Genomic DNA, 21885 nt, shown 5'->3' with positions numbered 1-21885 from the left:
AGCTTTATTGAAATTAATAAATATGTAAGTAACTTTAGTTAATTTATTATTTATTAATCATTTATCTAATTATTGTGAAAGGGTTGCCCCCTTTTTTTTTTTTTAATTTTGCTTCGGCACCAGCCCACAAAACATCTGTGTACAGCCCTAAAAGGAGGATTTATCATCCAAGTTTTATAAATAAAGGTTATTTTAAAAATCCTAGAGTGAGTGCAGTCAGATTCTTTTCCTAAGTCCTTATTACCTCTCCTTCACATCTTTCCTTGACCTCATGACATTTCCCATCGAGGAGCAATGGTTAGAAAGGAGATTAGTTTGACTTTTCCACCAAAGCTTCAGTCATATGATTTTCTGTAAATGCAAAGGGGAGGAGCAATGAATGAAATATTGTTAGAAGTACAACAAACGCTCTACAGAATTCAAATGATGGGGCTAATAGTAATATTTCTGTGGATAGCAGCAAACACTGACATTAAGGGAGATGAAACCTCTTATATAACCCCTGATGGGTCTAGGCCCCTCCTCCTTCCTGCTCCTCCTGAGGCAGCTCCTCCTCCAGACCTGCTCTTCACAACAATTCATTGTGAACTGAAAGCGTTCAATGCGTTCAGACTCACTTCATTCAGCAGAAGGAGGGAACCTGAGGCTGACGCAGGTGAGTGTTAACACAACATTATTATTAGTCTCTGAGTCTTTGAGTTTGTTCCTGTGGACTGTGGAGGGAAGAGGAGTCACAGTGAAACTCTGTTCGCACACTCGGTGTGCCTTTGTATTTTGTCTCTTCTGTTAATGTGTGTGTGTGTGTGCGTTTCCTTGGTATTTGTGGGTGTGTCTCTTGAATATCTTGTTCGTCCTCATTTTTGTGTGTGTGTGTGTCTGTGTGTGTGTCTCACGGTCAGTGTTACTGGTTTCTCTCTCAGACTGTCCTGAAGATGAGTGATTGTGTGGAGGAAGATGAGGGCACAGCAGAGTCTCCAGGATCTGTGAAGAAAGACCTTGATCCTCCAGACTACAGTCCTAAACCTGGACCCTCAGACACACAGTAAGAGACCTGCTACAAACCTGTGAACTTCCAAACTGTCTCTGTAACAGTGTTTAGTGTGTTCACACACACACACACACACACACACACACAGTTAATCAGATATATGAAGCACAGCATTCTCATGTTACTGTTTCATCGACCTGTTAGTGTAAACACAAGCCTGATCGCCTCCTCCAAAGTTTCCATAGATGGATTCAGACACAGCCACAATCAGCTGATTTCATATCAACACCTGTGTGTGCTCCACCTGTCTGTAGAGCTGTCAGTGAGCAGAAGGACAGAGAAGAAACAGTGTCTCCATGTTGGAGGTGACACTTTAATGATTCATGAGCCTTTAAGCTGAAGTCACTGTAAAATAAATTAAAGCAGCAGATACACAGACATTTTTATTTTGAAAAGTCAGTAAACATGTTGATGAGAACCAGATAGTTGAAAGAGCACAATGATGAATTTAAACAGAGAGACCAACGTTTACTGTTGTCTCTGACTGTCTGATCTTCTACACATAGTGAACCAGAAGAGTCAACACAACATTTATTCAGAGCTCAGGTAGAGCTGCTGAAAGCTTCTGTTGTCAGGTTCAGTCTCCTCCCACTGGATTATAGCTCCAACACTGCTTTATTAGACTGAACAAGATCAGTCATTTGATCAGTTCATTAGTTAAAGAGCAACATGACAAAGAGCTGATAGGACTCAGATCAAACACATGAAAGAGTCACATCTTCTTAATCATTTTTATATATTTTTTCTAAAAATATATTTGTAGTAGTGTTGTAGTCTCATCTACAACAACATGAGACTAATAATAATTGAATAGACTGATATTAACAGACTGTTTGTCTTCATTTGTCATCAAAATTTAATTTGACCTCAAGGAGGAGGAAATGCAGCTCTATATAGGGACCACACAGCCTCAACATCATCCACATGTGAATTAATCTGATAAATAAGTGGACTAAATGACTCAGTAACAGTTTGAGAGCCTGGGAGAACAGAGGAGACCTTTACAAGAACCCATCACTATGAGTAATCAGGAAATAAATCCAGTGTCATCACATGGGACAAGCAGTTTTTCACGTGTCACCAGTTGAGACCTTAGCTCAGCTTTTGCTTTAGTTCATATAGGTTCACAAATAAACACAGACAGAAACAGACCACTTCAGGACCAGGTTTTCATTCAGCTCAGCACTCTCCTCTCATCTTCCACTACTTTCTTTCTCTCTTCTCTTCTGGTGTCTGCCCTCAGGCTGGCTCTGTTATTAAAATCCTGCCCTCTTGAGGTGGGCAGCCATTCAGAACAGTGATTCAGAGCTGTGACTGTGACATGTTAGTGATGAAGAAATGTCTTCACAGAGGGAGGAAGAGGAGTGGTGTCTCTGTGGAGGAGCAGCTGTCCTGCTGTGCTCTGTGTCAGGACGTCCTGAAGGATCCAGTCTCTACCAGCTGTGGACACTGGTTCTGCAGACAGTGCTTCACCTCATACTGGGACCAGTCTGGGTCTTCAGGAGACCCCTCCTGTCCCCAGTGTGGACAAAGACCCAGAACCAGACCTGGACTGCAGACAGCCAGTCAGAGCAGCACTGTACAATGTGAGAATGAAGATCTGTCTGCTGATGTCTTCATTTCTGAAACCAGAACCTGTTGTTTTCTCCAGTGTCAGTTGTTCTATCACACAGCACTGACATTTCAGATGATTCGAAAAACCACAACATTGTAAAGCCTTTCTTTGCTGCTCTTTAGTTTTTCTGTAGCTGATTAAAATAATCACCAGATTCTCAGATTCTCTGTCTTCAGTCTGACATTGTCAGAATCAGAATCAGAATCAGAATCAGGTTTATTGCCAAGTATGTTTTCACGTACAAGGAATTTGTTCTAGTGAATGGTGCAAAGCGCACCAAAACACCGAGGCAGCCATCTGCGGCGCCATTTAAAAAGGAGGAGGAATGGGGAAAAAACAAATGGAAAGGAGAGGATAGTGGTCTGCAGGAGGTTTTAGATCAACATAAGATCAGTCTGAGGAGCAGATGTGAACGTGTGACTGAAGGAACTGATGGAACAGGAAGTGGAACCCTCCTCAACAGGATCTACACTGAGCTCTACAACACAGAGGGACAGAGTGAAGAGGTTAATACCCAACATGAGGTGAGGCAGCTGGAGACAGATTCCAAGAAGAAGACCCTCCATGACGCTCCAATCAAGTGCCACAACATCTTTAAAGCATTACCTGACCAACAGAGACACATCAGAGTGGTTCTGACCAACGGCGTCGCTGGAGTTGGAAAAACCTTCTCAGTGCAGAAGTTCAGTCTGGACTGGGCAGAGGGCTTGGAGAACCAAGATGTCAGTCTGCTGGTTCTGCTTTCGTTCAGGGAGCTGAACCTGATCAGAGAGCAGCAGTACAGTCTTCTCAGGCTGCTCCATGTTTTCCATCCAACATTACAGAAGGTCACAGCAGAGCAGCTCGCTGTCTGTAAAGTTGTGTTCATCTTGGACGGCCTGGATGAAAGCAGACTTTCGCTGGATTTCAACAACAGGGAGGTTGTGTCTGATGTCACACAGACGTCATCAGTCAACCTGCTGCTGACAAACCTCATCCAGGGGAACCTGCTTCCCTCGGCTCTGGTCTGGATCACTTCCAGACCTGCAGCAGCCAATCAGATCCCTCCTACATGTGTTGACAGGGTAACAGAGGTACGAGGCTTCACTGACGCCCAGAAGGAGGAGTACTTCAGGAGGAGATCCAGTGATGAAGAACTGTCCAACAGAATCATCTCACACATCAAGAAGTCCAGGAGCCTCCACATCATGTGTCAAGTCCCAGTCTTCTGCTGGATCACTGCTACAGTTCTGGAGCACATGTTGACTACAGAGCAGAGAGGAGAGCTGCCCCAGACCCTGACTGACCTGTTCTCACACTTCCTGCTGGTTCAGACAAAGAGGAAGAAGCTCAAGTATGATGAGGGACATGAGACGAGTCCACAGGAGCTGATGGAGGCTGACAGGGAAGTTCTTCTGAAGCTGGGGAGGCTGGCGTTTGAACATCTGGAGAAAGGAAACATCATGTTCTACCAAGAAGACCTGGAGCAGTGTGGTCTGGATGTCACAGAGGCCTCGGTGTACTCAGGACTCTTTACTGAGATCTTCAAAAGAGAGAGTGTGATCTTCCAGAAAACAGTCTACTGCTTTGTTCATCTGAGCATTCAGGAGTTTCTGGCTGCAGTCTACATGTTCCACTGTTACACCAACAGGAACACAGAGGTCCTGAAGAACTTCCTGGGACCAGACTACAAACACAGGGACTCAACCTCTTTTTTAAGAACATTTCTGGGATGTTTGGAAATGATCATCTACCTCTGGATGACTTCCTGGGAGAAGACTGGCATTATTACAATAGGTACAGTGATGACAGTGACTTGTTTTCCCCAGAGGATGATGATGGCCAATGTCCTGATGATTTCAATGACTTATTCCTGGATGACTTCCTGAGGGCAGCAATGGAGAAATCCCTCAGAAGTAAAAATGGTCACCTGGACCTGTTTGTTCGCTTCCTTCATGGCCTCTCTCTGGAGTCCAACCAGAGACTCTTAGGAGGTCTGCTGGGTCAGACAGAGAACAGTCCAGAAACCATCCAGAGAGCCATCAAGAACCTGAAGAAGATGAATAGTGGTAAAATCTCTCCTGACAGAAGCATCAACATCTTCCACTGTCTGATGGAGATGAAGGACCACTCAGTTCATCAGGAGATCCAAGAGTTCCTGAAGTCAGAGACCAGATCAGAGAAGAAACTCTCTGAGATCCACTGCTCAGCTCTGGCCTACATGCTGCAGCTGTCAGAGGAGGTTCTGGATGAGTTGGATCTGAAGAAGTACAACACATCAGTGGAGGGATGACAGAGACTGATCCCAGCTGTGAGGAACTGCAGAAAAGCTCGGTGAGTCCAGACATGATCAATATAATTATCAATCAGTAGATTAGATTAGTAGTTGAGTCAAATCCAGATAAACACAGTTTTCATTTATTCTCATTATTCTTGGTTTTACTTTGAAAAACTCAAAGGTCAGTTGTGTTTTTTTTTTTCTGGAGGTGTTGTAAATGCTGTGAGCACCAAAATGTAGATGTTTCAGTTGTTACTGTTAAGTTCATAAAAACAGTTGTTTTGTTTATTTGTAATTATTGTTAGATGCCTCATTTATTTGTTAATGTTCTGTGTTGTTGGGTGGAGGGGGCGTCCATCTCCTCGCAGTATTCTCGTATATAATTCGTGATGCTCCTGTCTGTAAAACGCATGCGAGGTGATAGTGAACTTAAGGTATAAACCTTTGATACACGTCATGCAATCAAACATTTGTTGTTTTGAAGTAATAACATACACAGCTTTGCCGGTCATTCCCCTAAACTCTCCCTCAGAGACCGACAGTACGGATTAAAACAGCTGCAGTTTACCTCGTCTGCAACAGCTCAGGTCTGCAATGTCCAACTTCTGTCTTCTTCAGAATTGTATTCCTGCTGGAATGTATCTCCTCTGGTAAAACCTACGTCTCTTCAGTTAAAATGCATTTCTCTCCAGCTAGAATGTATCTCGTCGAGTTAAAATCATTAGTGGGCCAATGCAACATTTACGTGCAGGGTGTTTTCTTAATATGATGTAGGCTAGCCGATAGCATCGCCTTAGTGGCCAGGGCTGCTTGGCAGTGGGGCATTCAAAAAAGGTCACCAAACTTTTTTTGGACAAGATCTTGTCGTGAACACACAGGCTACACCTGTCATTCACATTCGCCAGGGGCTATTTCAACTGCTGAGTCAGCAGTGGGTTGTGATCAAACTCCCTCTCTGTGTGTCTGTCATTCTGTGTGCGTATGAGAGCGTGTGCGGGGACTGGGTCACTGACCAATCACGACAATCACCCACCAGACCTGAGTGGGTGAGGGTCATTATATGTCTGACTCAACATGCAGCAGTGAAGCTCAACACCAAACCCTCCTCCATGGTCTTGTGGCTCAACTCTACACTGATGAAGTGATCAGACTCTGCTGCTCTGTGATTGGACTCTGCTCAGCTGCTGCATGGAGCAGACACTTCCAGGTTATAACTGTGGAGTCCACTAAGTGTTGATCACTAATGTTTTACTAATGAAAGTTTGTTCATGGATCAACGTGGCTGCTGCCACTGATATGCCACAATGAGCCAGATGTGTTTTATGTCTATGAACATGAAAGAGGATGGTGGGTAAGTTATGTGTAACACCAGTAACACCGACTACAGCAGCAACTCTAATCTGGAGTAAATTTAAAAACAGACGAGAATAAAAAAAAAAAATTCTGAACAAGATTCTGACTCTGGATCAAACATATGATGGAAGCAGAAATGTAACATAATTTTCCCTCCTTCATCTCCTGCATCTTTTCTCATCAGATGCATTTCAACTTTTAACTTTTAACTATTCTAACACGTTTTATATTTTCTCTCAGCACAGACTTGCTGAATGTGGACTCTCAGAGACTCACTGTGAAGTTGTGTCCTCAGCTCTGAAGTCCAACCCCTCCCATCTGAGACACCTGGACCTGAGTTTCAATGACCTGGAAGATTCAGGAGTTAAGCAGCTGTGTGCAAACTGTAGACTGGAGACTCTGGGGTCAGTTCACTGACTGGAGCTGTTGTAGTTTTATATTCAGTTTTTCATTGGTTGGTTCATTTTCAGGATTTCTGTGTGAGGATTTAAAAAATCAGCCAGTGAAGAGAAAGAAGGAAGATGAGACCAGGAGCAGAGTGGTGATGGGGAGGGTCAGGAGAATCCCTGGGGGACCGTTTGGGGGCCACGGCCGGGCTGATTATTCTGTAGACTAACAATATTGTGTTATATAAGAGTGGTCTACCTCGCTGCACCATCCTGCAGCCTGAACTGAGCCTCGCAGCCTCTTGTCTCTCCCAGCACGTCAGACACTACCAAGTCTATATTTGCACTAGGGGTAAATGAGCGGCCCCTCCTCAGGTGGTACAACTGCAGTGTGCATTGAACTGTGATTGGTCAGCTGCTGACCAATAAGAGCTGTGAAGTGGGGCTGGTACAGAGTCATCAGAGACGTGTTGGTGTTATCAGGGAACGTGTGTGTTCACTGTTCACATTGGTTTGAAGCAGCAGCAGAAAGAGAAGGAGAAAGGTGGAGCAGAGAAGAATGAAGAAGAACAAATACTGGAGGAGGAAGCAGAGAAATGTTCCACAATCACAGAGAGATTCAACATCCAGTAAAGAGCCGGCAGCTGAAATGCTAAGCAGGGGCGTTGTAGCTAGCTGCTAGCTCAGCTCATAGTAAATGTGGCTAGTATAGCTAGCTGCTAGTTGTTGGGCAGCAGCCCTGTGCTTGTGTTAGCTGCTGTTTGTCTTTGTGTGTTATTAACAGCTGGGACTGGTGATCTCCAGGTAAAATGAAGGGTCCCACTCGGCCCCTGGATGAGAGCAGTCACAGTGTTTGTGATTCAGAGCAGCAGAGAATTGACAGAGTTTGATGTTAAAATCAGAAAGTTGATGAGAATCAAACTGCAACAGTCTCACAGATCTTCTGCTGCTGCTGCTGATCTGAACACCAGCAAAGCTGCAGCTCTCTGCAACCAACAAATATTGCAGCTGTTGTTGTGTGTTGATGTCAGCACTGCAGCATCATGGGAAGCCACAGACCTTCAGACTGCAACACAAACCAGATCAAAGCAGGGCCAGTGGCTGAGGCGGGAAAGTGGAGACAAGAGGAAACTCAGCTGGGACATGGAGGCAGGAAGGATTAGATTGATGCTGGGAGCAATTTATGAGCAGCTCCCACCTCCCCAACATCATAGTGAATAAACAGGTGAGGAGCCAACATGTCCTCTATGTTCAGGTGGAGCTTCATGTGGCTCCTTCTATCAGGGGCTAAAACAAGCCTGTCTCCAGGCCCACACACCTGGAGACATCAGCAGGTGCTGAGGTGTCTCCCAGCAGCCACTGAGAGTCAGAGCTCAGAGGTGAACTCACTGGAGGCAGAAGGAGACAAGATGGATTTGATTTGTTGGTGAGGGTGAAGGACTCAGGAAGCAGCTATGAACAACCTTTACAGATGTTTGGCAGCAGGAGGCTGTGAACATTAGCTGAAAGTGAACTGGTTGTTGCTGCAGGTCACAGAATCAAAACTGAGGCCAAGCACTCGTCCTCCTCAAGTAATCAACAATAACACAAGTTCTTATTTCAAGATGTGGAATGGTAAATCAATATTTCAACAGAGGACTTTCCTTGCTCCTGTAAATATGACATTTTACAGCTGACTTTGAAACGTTGAAGCTGGTCCACAATATTTGTTGTTAACAGTGTTACTGAGACATCACTGTTTGTTCACATCTTTATTTCTTTGCTGATGTCTGCTGTGTCAGAGAGGGAACACACTAAACAGAGACACAGTCTGATACAGACTGTTCTGAGGTCAGCAGTAGCTGATCAACCTGTGTTGACATCAACAGGTGTATTAATGTTGTGCTAACATTTGGATGATGTGTGTAGAAGGCTGACATGATGATGATCCACAATAACAGAAGGACAAAGTCACTGTACTCATTTTAGACAAAGATCATTGATCAGGACAAATCTGATCTTATCAGTCATTTTATCTACATCTTTTATTCTTTATTCAGGTTGTGGGGCTGCTGTTCTTCTCTGGGCTCAGCTCTGAAGTCCAACCCCTCCCATCTGAGAGAACTGAACTTGAGCTTCAACAACCTGCAGGATCCAGCAGTGAAGGGTCTGTGTGGTTTTCTGCAGAGTCCAGACTGTAGACTGGAGACTCTGAGGTCAGACTCCATGTTTTCTTTCTGTGCTGAGATGAATGTGATGTGAAAGTTGTGTTGACACTGAGCTGCAGACATGAGGCTGATATTATACTGATCCACACTGAGGATCTTCATGGTAAAGTCTGTTTTCTTCTTCTCTGGTTTTAGTCCAGTGACTGTTTCTCTTCAACTTTCACCTCATGACATTTTCAAAGAACAACAGAAACACATGCCATGTCAGACAATAACTCATCTATAATCAATAACTGATGGTCCCAACACTTCTATAAGGGTCTGTGATGTTTGTACGGACAATACTGTGGGTTTGACTGTATTAAATGTTTGACCTCAGTCACCAGGTGTCTGTGTCTCTGTGGTTCCATCAACCAGTGAATTTAACATGTGTTTCTATACATTTGTTCTCATGTCTCCAGAGTTCAGCCTGACATGTTTGTTGTGTTTGAGAACTTAAGGATCTTTAGCAGAATCTCTAATAAACATGAGTTTGTATAGATGGAGCCACAGGTGGAGCTGGCAGAGTTGAAGAGGTGGGGTCACTACGTCTTTATTGAAGCAGCAGCATGTTGTCATGAATATTAATGAGAGCTGTTGTCACTGTTTGTATTTGACTGTTTGAAGCTGCTTCCTGTTGGTTCAGGTGTTTGAGTTTCATTTTCTAAACTTCTATTTTCTAAACCTTCTTGAGCTCTGAACAGACGATGAAACACTGAACGCTTTCAAGCAGCAGCTTTGTCTCAAAAACTCACATCTTTGATTCTTTATTCAGGTTGTGGGGCTGCAGTTTGTCAGAGATCAGCTGTTCTTCTCTGGTCTCAGCTCTGAAGTCCAACCCCTCCCATCTGAGAATACTGGACCTGAGTGGAAATCAGGACCTGCAGGATCCAGGAGTGAAGGGTCTGTGTGGTTTTCTGCAGAGTCCAAACTCTAGACTGGAGACTCTGAGGTCAGTAGAGGGGTGGAGCCAGTCCATGCTGCTCTCAGCAATATTGTACTAAACACAGTTAGTATGAGAGCAAAGGTCGAGTGTTTCCTGTAAACCTCCACATAGATCAGTGACAGGCTTCAGGATTGGACAGAGAGACACAGAGAGAACAGTTAGCCAATCAGATATCAATAATCAGGAATATATCAGGAATAATAACAGTCTGTCTCATGAAGCCAGATGAATGTCACTCACCTTAGTTTGGGGTTAACTGGTTTTTCAGTCAGACACTGGCTCACTTTGTGGTGTGTCAGATCACCATGGTAACAGGCTGATCAGTATAATAATCTATGCTGCACAGCTAACCTGCTCTGAAGCAGGATAAATTTAAGGCATCACATCAGACTTTATGAGCAGCCAATCAGCTCTCTGGAAAAACAGTCACCGTTCAGACGGGATCCCAACGTAGACAAAATACTGCATTCACATTAAAGTAGAGCTGCACAATTAATCGAAATCTAATCAAAATCAATATGGCTGAGTGTAATATCCAAATTGCAGGAGAGACATAGGGTTTTATTTCTGTTCGTGAGGGAGAGAAGTAGAGGCAGTAGAAGTGGTCATCTCCTCCCAAAACTTCCTAACTCCACCTAAAACTATTCAAACTACTTTCTGATCCAGATATGGTGAAGGAGACTCCACTTTCATTCAGATCAGGAATGAATCTTGGTTCTGGTTTCAGTCACAGAGGCAACTGTAAAAGCACAAACAAGAGCATCTGAAGTAAAGAGACAACATGGAGGAATCCTACATCGATGACATGTTGAGAGAAATCACAAAGATTTTCAAGGGAAGTTAAAAGAACTTTAGGAATTAAAGAAAACAGTAGCTGTCTGATCTAAAGAAGGAGACGGGACAACCGAGACATGAACTACAGCGCATGGCTGAAACGCAGAGGCCGGCACAGAGGTAGGGGGAAACCATTTCAGTGGAGGTTTTAAAACACTGACAGAAGATCTGAGAGACGCTAAGAGGAGACTGGAATACCCTGAAAATCAATCTGGACAAAACAGCATTAGAGCAGCATTGTAGAGCATTTCTTCACCTGGGAGATGAGACGGTCCTGAAAACTGCAGGGGGGAGAAGGAACTCACAAAGACACTGATATACTATTATTTATCATAATAGTTGTCTATTGATACATTATTGTTTATCAGTGGCCTTAAAACATGGAAGAAGATATGTAAGGGAATGAACATAAAGGAAGATGATTAATTTAATGGACACGTTTGAAGGCTCACCTCCTTCTTCGGCAAAGAGAGGATGAGGCAACACGAGTAAAATCCACCCAAGTCACTGCACTTCTCCTACTCTTTCGCCTCAGTGGATAACTTCAGCACCCTGCCATCATCCCAACAGCGGTCACACGACTCGCAGCCGGCCGCTGCGTCTCCATGCTCCAACAAGGAGCATGACACCAGGATACCAGTGCTCTCTGCTACCTCTTTCCTCCAACCAAAGCAGCTCAGAGTACCCACGGCTTCTGCCACTGGGATGCCAGCCCTGTGCTGCCTCTCTCCTTTTCCTCAGCTTGCAGTAGCCAGGGCTCCCAGCACTGGGATGCAGTGCCCTCTGCTGCCTCCTGCCTCCAACTGCAGCATTTTATGGCACCCAGAGCTTCTGGCACTGGGATGCCAGTGCCCCCTGCCACCTCCTCTCTCAAACCACAGCAGCTCACAGTAGCTGTAGCTCATGGCACCAGGATGCCAGTGACCCCACTCGATCCATCCTCATACCACAGCAGTTTACAGTAGCTGGACCTTGTGGCACCAGGTTGCCAGCGACCCCGCTGCCTCCCTGAACCGCAGCAGCTCACTGCAGCCAGACCTCTCCAAATGCAGCAGTTAGCTTCTGACCCTGCCATCTTCTTCCTCGAACCACAGCGGCTCACAGTAACTGGAGCTCATGGCACCGTGATGCCAGTGACCCTGCTGCTTCCTTCCTCAAACCACAGCAGCTCACAGTAGCTGTACTTTGTGGCACTGATATACCAGCATACCCACTGCTTCCTTCCTCAAACCACAGCAGTTCACAGTAGCTAGAGCTCCTGGCACCAGGATGCCAGAATCCTCTGCCTCTGAGCACCAACAGCCCCTGCTGGTAGTATCAGCAGGAGCCATCAGCATCGGAATGCCAGCTCCAAACTTTTCTCCACACCACTGAAGCAGCAGGTTCCTTTCACTTTCTACCCCAGTCTTTCCTCGCAACACATTCCGGTGGTCACCAACTTCACTTCGTCCACAGCAAATCCTCCCCTGCATCATGCTACCTCTTTAGCCTCCCATCCTTCCAAGTCCCTAAAAATATCTGTAAACAATAACAATAGTAATTACATAGATATCACACTCAACACAGAGCTCTACTGTTACATTTTAGTTCCCCATATAGCTCTTATTTACTCCTCATGCGGATGTCCCTCTCACCCAGTCTCTTCATGCTTAATTCCCACCCAAACTGAGACACTACTAAACTACACAAGAGCTTGTTTACCCCAGCTTGGCATAAGCAGCCCCAACGGCACCTTTACCTCCTAAACCAACATCATCCACCTCTCCCATCATCTTCCCCATAACTTATGGTGTTGACCTCAATGACACCAGATAGAAATTTCCGCTTTCTCCACATCTGCTCCTTCTGCAGAGGTGGCCAGGCTTGTCCTGCGTGACCGCACTGCTTAACAAACATAACATCCGTTCCTTGTCCATCTCCTGAACGACTTCCTTATAATTTCCCTTACCCCATAGTCACCCACTTCCAACCTGGTCACACCAACTTTGGTGTTCTCTGAACTGTCAGCAGAGAATCAGGGGACCCATCCATGCCCCTTGAGGAATCACCCGCTATGCAAACCTGTTTCAGGCTTCACTCCTGGTCGAAAGCTCAAACAAATCAGGATTCTGATCTCTAATTTCCTCCTTACTCAATGCAGCATCAAATGCTGACTTCTCTCCTTCATAGGCTACCTCAACTTTACACTTTACCCTATGCTTCATTCCACAAGCATGTGCCTTTACTTCTTACCTGCTACCCATCACTTCTTTCACCCCCTCTCTCTTGGCTTCCATCTCTTCAGACAATTCAAGCCGTGCTGAACTTTGTTTACGGCTCAATCTTCTTGCTAGAATGGGATTTTCTTTTTTCCATGATGACCAGCCGACTCATCCTCATGACATTCATCTGTACACTAATGCTGCTCCTTCCACTGGTTTGGGAGGGTTTTATAATGAGAGATAGTTTGCAGAAGAATGGCCCCTGGAGCTGGCAAAAGAATGTGAATTCTTTCTCCGCCCTCTCTTACATCTTCCCTGTAATAGCCACTGCCATTCCATGGGGCCATGAATGGTCCTGTAAATCCATTCTCATATACTCAGGCAATTTGCAGTAGTAGACATAGTTGACAAAGGTTGCACCAACTCCCCATCCATCATGCCATTCGTGTGCCACCTAACCTCACACTCGGTCACACCAATATATCCTTCATGCAGCTCACATTTCCAGTCACTCCAACTCCAGCACTGACTTTCTTTCTTGATTCTCATCTCAGAAGTTTAGAAGCCTGGCTCCGCATGCAGTGCCTTGCCTACTCCAGTTTCCCCATATTCAGCACTGATGTTCAACATGTAAATCCTGCATCAGCACCTGATCTATGACTCCCTGAACCATGTCATCAACAGTCTAACTCCCTCTACCCTTTATTCATACTGGACAGTTTGAAAAGGTTTCCATTACGTTCCAGCATAATATAACCTTCCGTTGTTCAATCTCATCACTCCAACATGTTTCATTACCTTTGGCCTTAGATGGCAATCTAAACACATACCATTAAAGTTCATCCATTTCTTCACCAAACTCATAACTGGTAAACCATGCCTGGCCTCAAACCACCCTCAGATAATACCACTCCTCAAAGAACTCCTTCACCAAGAGCCAGCCAGAAATCCTCAACACCATCCTCACTGTAAACTTGTTCTCAACATGCCTGCACTTCAGACGTGTCCCAGCTCTCTAAAGATACCCTAGTATTGTACTTAAGCAGACTAAAACCAATCAATTCAGTCAGCCAACACCTATCTTCTTCTTCATGGCCTAATCACCCCTAAATCCTGTTGAGACCCTCGCAAGCTACCTGCTGTATTGCAAAGCTGAGAGCAACAGCAGTGGACACTCTTCTTCTCCGATTCTAGATAAGTCATCACTTGATTCTGGTTCCACCACCACCTCTGTTACTTGTTCAGGTCACAGCTCCATTTGTTTGTCTCTCACTGCCTGTAACATCATCATCAGTGAACATCCTGCTGCCTTTAAGTTTCTCCCTCTCTTCAGGGCAGAGGACCGTGGCCTGTCAGCTTACTCTTTACACTTGAGCACACTGATATGCATATTCAGCTTCAGTTGTTTGACTTCAGATTCTGTGACTTGCCATGACTCACTCCTTTCTCCTGGTACTCCATCAGTGATGATGTTATTCTTGGCATGGTGGGAAATGTTTAGGCTTTAAAAAGCTTGACATTTGATTTCAAATCTGCTTTTCTAATGTAAAGATGTTTATGTTCATCATTTCACTCACTACAGCTGAGTAAATGTGAGACTCAGAATTTATTATGGGCTTCTGTCTGAAATGAAAATGAAACGTGTCAGAGAGCTGTTGGGTCTTTATGGAGGCAGAGAGCAGAACTGTAGGATCAGCAGCTCCCTTCAAAAAACACATTCAGCCAAAAGTGGAAGAAAGTCATGCTCATGCAGCTGTGGTCAGAATGAAGCTGATATTTTTTCATGTTGTCTGTAAAGTTGTGTTTAAACAAAAAACAACACGTGACTTTTAATCAATTGATTTTCATGCTTTTTAAATGTTCTGAATGAGCGGGCAACCTGCTGCGGAAGAAGATCTGTGCTCAGAGGATCCATCTTCATTAAATAAAGGTTAGAAAAGCTGTTGACACATCATGCGGATCAACAGGATTGTGACGGTTATGCCTCCTCACCAGTGACAGTCAGAACCAGAGACATGATGTTTTCAGGTTGTCCGTCCGTTCTTGTGAACACGATATCTTAGAAACACTTAAGTACAAACATTCATTAGTACTCAAAGATTAGCTGATTTGAATGTGGTGGTCAAAGGTCACATTGACCTCATAATACATGTTTTTAGCTTCTTGAATGTTGTATCTCAAGACCACCTTGAGGGAATTTTATGACTTCTGCACTAATTATGAAAGAAACTCTAATTAAAAAGTTCATGAGGATAAAATGAAGTGATGACATTTTGTATCCAAAAGGTCAAAAGTCAACTTCACTATGAGTTCATAATGTTCTGTAAAAACACTTGTGGTCATTATTCTACACTGTATTTCAGGAAGTAGACTGTGACCATGTTTCCTGTAACTTGGTTGGTTAGCAGAGTCATACAAACACAAGTGGGTAATTCTAGTTGAACAGTGGCCTGTGTGTTAGAGGGAACATCTGTGTTGTTTACATAGAAAATAGGTTTAAGGCCAAAGTGTCTCTGTAGGTCCACAAGCATTAAACTAGAGACCATCACAGCAGCTGCAACGTGTGTCAGTATGAGGACATTCAGACCCATGAGTACTCAGCAGTTATTACTGCATCAGTACTACATTATGATATGAGTAGTGAGTAGTTACTACTACATACACACACACAAAGACTCTCAAAGTGAAAACAATATCAGCTGTGCTGTCAAGGCTGGTAATAAGCCAGACTGAATCCTTGTGTCAGTTCATCTCAATGCCCACTCAGGTCGATACACAGTCAATAGAGAAGCAGGAGCATCTGAGAGGAAAGTGATGACAGTAGACTTTGACCTGCTCCAATTCTCTGACTGCATCTCTGACTCAGATCTGATGAAGAGAGGAACAGGAAATGCTGATTTCTGGTGTCTGGTCTGTGTCTCTTTTCCTCCAATCAGCTGACTCTGATGTCAAACTGGACCCAAACACGAGCACAAAGCTGATGAGGGTGAGAGAAAAACCATTGTATCCTGATGTTCCAGACAGATTTAAGGGCTCAACATACATAAGTCATATGTTATATTCAGGATTCAACAAATATCTCCTGTAGCTGGGAACTTCTTCACCCCTTAGTAGTTTAGATCTGGTTTCACTATGGCACTAGACAGTTGTGTTGTACGTTATCAGGCTTTTAACTACATACCCAAAGGAGTTCTGTGTGTATCTATTTGTAATTTTTTCAACACAGTTTCACTCCCAGTTTTGGAGTCATATAGTCTTATATGTGTAATTACTTCAAAACAGGCAGTTTGATTAGAAAGTCTGTGACCTCTGGTAGCCATCTGAGATCTGAGAATCTATAAACACAGTTGCAGCCTTATATCAAATCTTTTTAAACTTCAGAGGATTTAGGTGGAGAAAGAGAAACATGTAAAGTGTCTCTTTGGCTCAGAAAACTCAAACAGCTGTTGTGTAAATTTTTAGTGGAGTGCAATTTGTGGATCTCGTCATACTTCTGAGCCAGTTTGTGACGTGTAACCTCAATTCAATTCAATTCAATTTTATTTGTATAGCGCCAAATCATAATATACATTATCTCAAGGCACTTTACAGCATAAGGTCAAGACCTTACTTTGTTACAGAGAAAAACCCAACAGTTCCCACAAAGAGCAAGCACTTGGCGACAGGGGGGAGGAAAAACTCCCTTTTAACAGGAAGAAACCTCCAACAGAACCGGGCTCAGGGTGGGGGGCTGTCTGCCTCGACCGGTTGGGTTTAGGAGGAGAAAAAAGGGGGGGAGGGGGGAGGAGAGAGGAGAAGAGAGAGAGAGAGAGACCAGGAACAGCTGTGTAGGTAATGGTGTTATCAATAATAATGACAGGTAACAGTGGTTAATAGTAATGATGAGTAGTGGTGGATCTGGATCCTGCTGCTCCAGAGGCAGAGAGACCTGCAGAATGAGGACAGAGAGAGGGAGAGAGAGGAGAAGCACAAACTACAGGAGAGAAAAAATACAAAGTTAATGGCATGAAGTCAGAGAGAGAGAGAGAGAGAGAGAGAGAGAGAGAGAGAGAGAGAGAGAGAGAGAGAGAGAGAGCACCCAGTGAATCATGGGAATCCCCCAGCAGTCTAGCTCTATAACAGCATAACTAAGGGATGGTTCAGGACATACCTGAGCCAGCCCTAACTATAAGCTTTACTAAACAGGACAGTTTTAAGCCTGATCTTAAAGGTAGAGAGGGTGTCTGCCTCCCGAACCCACACTGGGAGCTGGTTCCACAGGAGAGGAGCCTGATAGCTGAAGGCTCTGCCCCCCATTCTACTCTTACAAACTCTGGGAACCACAAGTTGACCTGCATTTAGAGAGCGAAGTGTCCTATTGGGAAAATAGGGAACTATAAGCTCTCCAAGGTACGATGGTGCCTGACCATGAATGGCTTTGTAGTTGGAGCAAGAAACATTCTCAGATATTCTTCAGTAGATACGGAGAGACAGATTTATACTTTGATAAATGACTGAACTATGTTCGTTGAAGTCAGCTACTTGATGTCTTTTCTACCCTTTCAGATGTTTTCAGTTCATTATTTTCTGCTTTCATGTCATAATCGTCAGTAGCCTTTCTCCACAGACTCAATATGCACAATCTGCTGCTTCAAACACTGTGGCGTGTGATATGTAAAAAATGACAGTGGCAGCTTCTACATGTGTCACACTGCCAGTCCACTCAGACTTCATGTTCTCTCTGACCTGTACACTGTGCTTCAGTTCAGTGAAGATTGTGTAAGAACATGTGTTTGCTTCAGTCAAAGCAACTTGGTTATTTGTAGTGAAACAGCTGATGTTGTTTCTTTCTGAATCACAGGCTCCATCAAGCTTCACGCCTGAAGTGCAAACTGAATCTGCATGAGTCTCATACAGGTAATGATGTAATAAAATCACTTCATACTGTTCTAATCAAAGTGCCTCCTCCTTCCTGCACAGCTTTCCTCTCCTGAGCCACAGAAATCTCCTGATGTGCTTTCTGACTGTTTGGTGGTCTCGTGGATGGCTCTTGTCCCCCTCTCTCTCCTTCAGGGCCCAGTGTGTTACGGTCTGAACCATCATCTGCAGCCATAGCTGTATCATAGCTAGATCAGCTGTCAGTCAGCTGTAGTCGCCTCTACAGCTCCGTCGCCTTTGTATTTTGTCTTTGCAGATCTTTGTTTGTCTCCTTTGTCCTCCAGTCTGTCAGGGCTCATGAAGTGGACTCTGATGAACAATGTTACATTTTCCTCTCAGGTCTGTTGTGGTTATTCAGCTTTCTGTCTCCTACAGGTTCAGGTGTCCTGGTCCAGGTGGGTTCCAGTGTAATTCAACCGGACTGGTGTTTGTTATGGCTCAGGAGGCGGAGCTGCTCTACAGGACTGTCCAATGGGATGAGAGTCTCCTCCAATCAGCTGGTAGCATGGCTGCAGGTATGCTGTTCAGCATCCAGTGTCCTGAGGATGCTGTCTCTGAGCTCCACCTCCCACACTGTGAAACAAAGGATGGTGAGCAAATGATTGTGCTTTGGTGGAGCAGTGATGAAACTCAAAAGTAAGTTAGCTAAACATTATCATGCTACCTAAACCGTCACTGCTGAAAACACATGGGGTGGGGGGGGCCATATATCAAATATACTCGATGTATCGCAGCTTGTTCAACATGCGATGTAGTAAATTACTATATCACGAACATCGAGGATAAATTGTCACAAGATGAGACATGAAGTTCTCTTTGGCGTATCTGGAGCGGAGGGAACTGGACAGAGCAGGAAAAGAGAAGCGCCAAAGCAAGATTATCTGTGTGGAGAAATGGTAACTTGACCCAGCCACAAATATTAGGGGACAGGAAAGTGATATATAAAGTAAATAGTTTAATATTAGAGAAACCCTTGCAAGGTTAAACTCTAAATTTTAATCTGGTCCTCTCATATATGCTTTTACTGAGTAGGCCAAAGCTAACTTCCTGTTCCAGGCCACAAGTGGTATCCTATAGCTCCCAGGTGAAGGGGGTGGAGCTTGGAGAACAAAGGCATTGTGAAAGATTTTGGTGGGTGGGGAAGACAGGGAGAAAAAATGCTTCTGGAGGTAGACAGTGGAGCTCTGAAAATTTTGACCATTTACAACTGAGTTGGGGAAAAGGCATTCATCCCTTTTGTGTAGAAAAGGCTTTAAATTAAATTCCATTTTTGTTTTTGGATTTATTGAACGGGAGATGGACAATGGACTGTTTTGGACAATATGGGACCATCAATGGGGTTTAATGAGTTGCTTTCTTATGGCACAGGCCCAGGGCTCTCAACTCCTGCTGTGTGAATTTATTTTTGGTTGTTTGTCTTGTGTCCATAATAAATTAAGGTTTTATTAAGGTTTCCCTCCAGTATGCTTTTATGGTTGAGAGGGTTTAAAGGCATTTACAAACTAACCATTAAGCAGGTTTTAACGAAAAAAATTTTTAAAAAGGCACAGCGACATTCAAATTCAGTTAGTAACTAGGCTTAAACTTAAGCTGATTGTTACAAACTGAAGATGAGGGAAGACGAAGTCAGTCAGGAAAGACACACTGTTGTTCTGCTAAAGCATATTAATGTTTTAACATTCAGTGAATTCAATTTTTTTGTATAGCGCCAAATCATAATATACATGATCTCAAGGCACTTTACAGGGTAAGGTCAAGACCTTACTTTATTACAGAGAAAAAGAACAGCACTTGGCAATGGGGGGCAGGAAATACTGCCTTTTAACAGGAAGAAACCCCCAACAGAACCAGGCTCAGGGTGGGTGGCCATCTGTCTCAAGTGGTTGGGTTTAAAGAAGGGGGGGTATTAATAATTATAGATAACAGTGGTAAATAGTAATGAGTGGTAAATCTGGATACCACTGCTCAAGAAACAGAGACACCTACAGAATGAGGACAGAGAGAGGGAGAGAGAGGAGAAGCACAAACTACAGGAGAGAAAAAAAAATACAATGTTAATGGCATAAAGTAGTCGAGAGAGAGAGAGAGAGAGAGAGAGAGAGCCCAATGCATCATGGGAATCCCCCAGCAATCTAGCTCTATAGCAGCATAACTAAGGGATGGTTCAGGACATACCTGAACCACCTCTGCTCTGCTCTCCTCTGAACACCGATGCGACACCCCATCAGGATTTGACCGATGGTCAGTCCCACTCTATCTTGTACACAAGTGGTCTAATGGTGGTGCTAGAGAGAAGACACTGGAATCTGCTGGGACCATGAATAAACAGGAAATTCCAAGGTGTTTTGACAGAAGTTTTGAACATTTGTTCTTTGGCAAACTGTAGAGAGAGTGATTTTATTTATTTAATGTTAGAAAGAAATTACATTTTAATACCTTACAAGGGCTCAGCAAAGTAATCAGCATATTTAAATACAATCTCTAAAAATGGAAATAAAACCTGTTCAAGGAATTAGTCCATTTCACCTGCACTGGTCCAGGTTCAGAGTTGTGGTGGTCAAAGGGCAGAGTAGTCTTTCTCCTTTTCCTTAGTGCCCTTCATGCCAGTCTGCCCATCAAATTTCAAATTTCTAGATACTAGAGGGAATTTGGTCCTCAGGATAGTGTCAGAGGAAAGACTAGGACATCACCACATTCATTAGTATTCATCATCTGTAGATCCTGGGTATATTAAACACCATTATCTTTTATTCTTTTTCATGTTTTTTTTATTAATTTTTCAAACTTTCTTTTCCTTTTTGGAATAGTCAGATCCTCCAGGAACAACAGTTCACCCCCTGTGTGAATGACTGAAAGCAGTCTGACCTGCAGCAGCATGGTCACAATCCCCCACTGGCTTAACATCCACCAATGCTGACAGTTGTGTTGATGAATTGCCAGAAACTGAGCAACTGTTTAATTCCTCAGTGACCAGACTAAGTGTTCAAGATGTAGAATAAAATGATCAGTACCACTGTAACGAAGCTGTCGTCAGTAAAACAGATGCTGAATGTCTCTGTGTTTTCACAGCTCTGCTCTGTGAAGGCCTGCTGTCTGTCATCCACATCACTGATGATGATGAAATGAGCCTCCTCAAACCAGTGGAGATCACAGACACTCATGTGATTGTCAGAGTCCCTCATCTCTCTTCCTTTGGTCTGGTCTGGGCTCTGGATGTTTTATGGAGGATTTGGAACAACATGAAAGCAATTAGTGGCCAAGTTTTGCTTTTCCGACCACCAAACCAGTCGGCAGAGAAACAAAGCCTCAATGTGTTTCTCCTGCCAGGCAACATCCTTCTGGAAGAGGTAAACATGTAGACATGTAACACCTTCACTTTCAGTCCAAACTCATCAGCACCTGTCAGCTATTGTGATACATGTCCAAAGAGCATAAAATGAGAAAATGGTATTTTCTTTTTTTATCATGTTATTGATAGAGCCAGATAAAACCCAGGTGATTTAAGAAAGGTGGACAAGAACTGGAAAAACATTTCATTACAAAGAGTGTCAGTGAGGGTGGGTGTGGGCCAGAAGAGGAGGTGCTGGTGGGTTTTGTTAGAGTTCAGGGACAGGAAGTAAAACAACCCTTTTATTATTTAAAAATACAACAGGAAATAGTATAGAGTCCAGAAGGGTTGGATTTCAAGTGTGAACCAGGATGCCTGGAATAGGCAAGGGGTTGGGTCAGGAACAGACGACACATCGGCCAGGACCCGAGTCAGGACCAGACAATATGTCAGCCAGGACCTCCAAAGCAAGAGCAGACAGAAAGTCAGCAGGAACAGCAATAGCCAGGTCAGTCACCCAGAAGGGGTCTTCAGCATCTGGATCAGATGGAAGGCTAGCCAACTTGGAGAGAAGCAGACAGCGGACTGGCTAGAACAGGACTGAAAGGCTGCAGGCTCATGAACCAAGACACATTGGCAGGGTGTGGAGTAGGCTGAGGGCTAGCAGGATGAAGGGTAGCAGGCCAAAGGCTAGCAGACTGGATCACAGGCTGGGAGGTAGCTGACTAGAGCAGAGACAGGAGACTCACAGGCTCAGGTGCAGGCTAGGAAACAGGTTGAGGGCTAGCGGTTCTAGAGTTAGCTGACTCGGATG

General features: G+C 44.1%; 1 pseudogene; it reads left to right on the top strand.

The window, feature by feature from the left end:
- Positions 1–468: 468 nt before the first annotated feature.
- On the top strand, positions 469–21011 carry LOC139634106 (NLR family CARD domain-containing protein 3-like; annotated as a pseudogene).
- Positions 21012–21885: the final 874 nt, after the last annotated feature.

Source organism: Trachinotus anak, unplaced genomic scaffold (genome assembly GCF_046630095.1).
Source record: "Trachinotus anak isolate AG129_WGS33_773 ecotype Australia unplaced genomic scaffold, CSIRO_AGI_Tana_v1 ptg000016l, whole genome shotgun sequence".
NCBI lineage: Eukaryota > Metazoa > Chordata > Actinopteri > Carangiformes > Carangidae > Trachinotus > Trachinotus anak.
The sequence above is the reverse complement of the archived record's forward strand: the minus strand, read 5'-3'. Positions and strand labels throughout refer to the sequence as shown.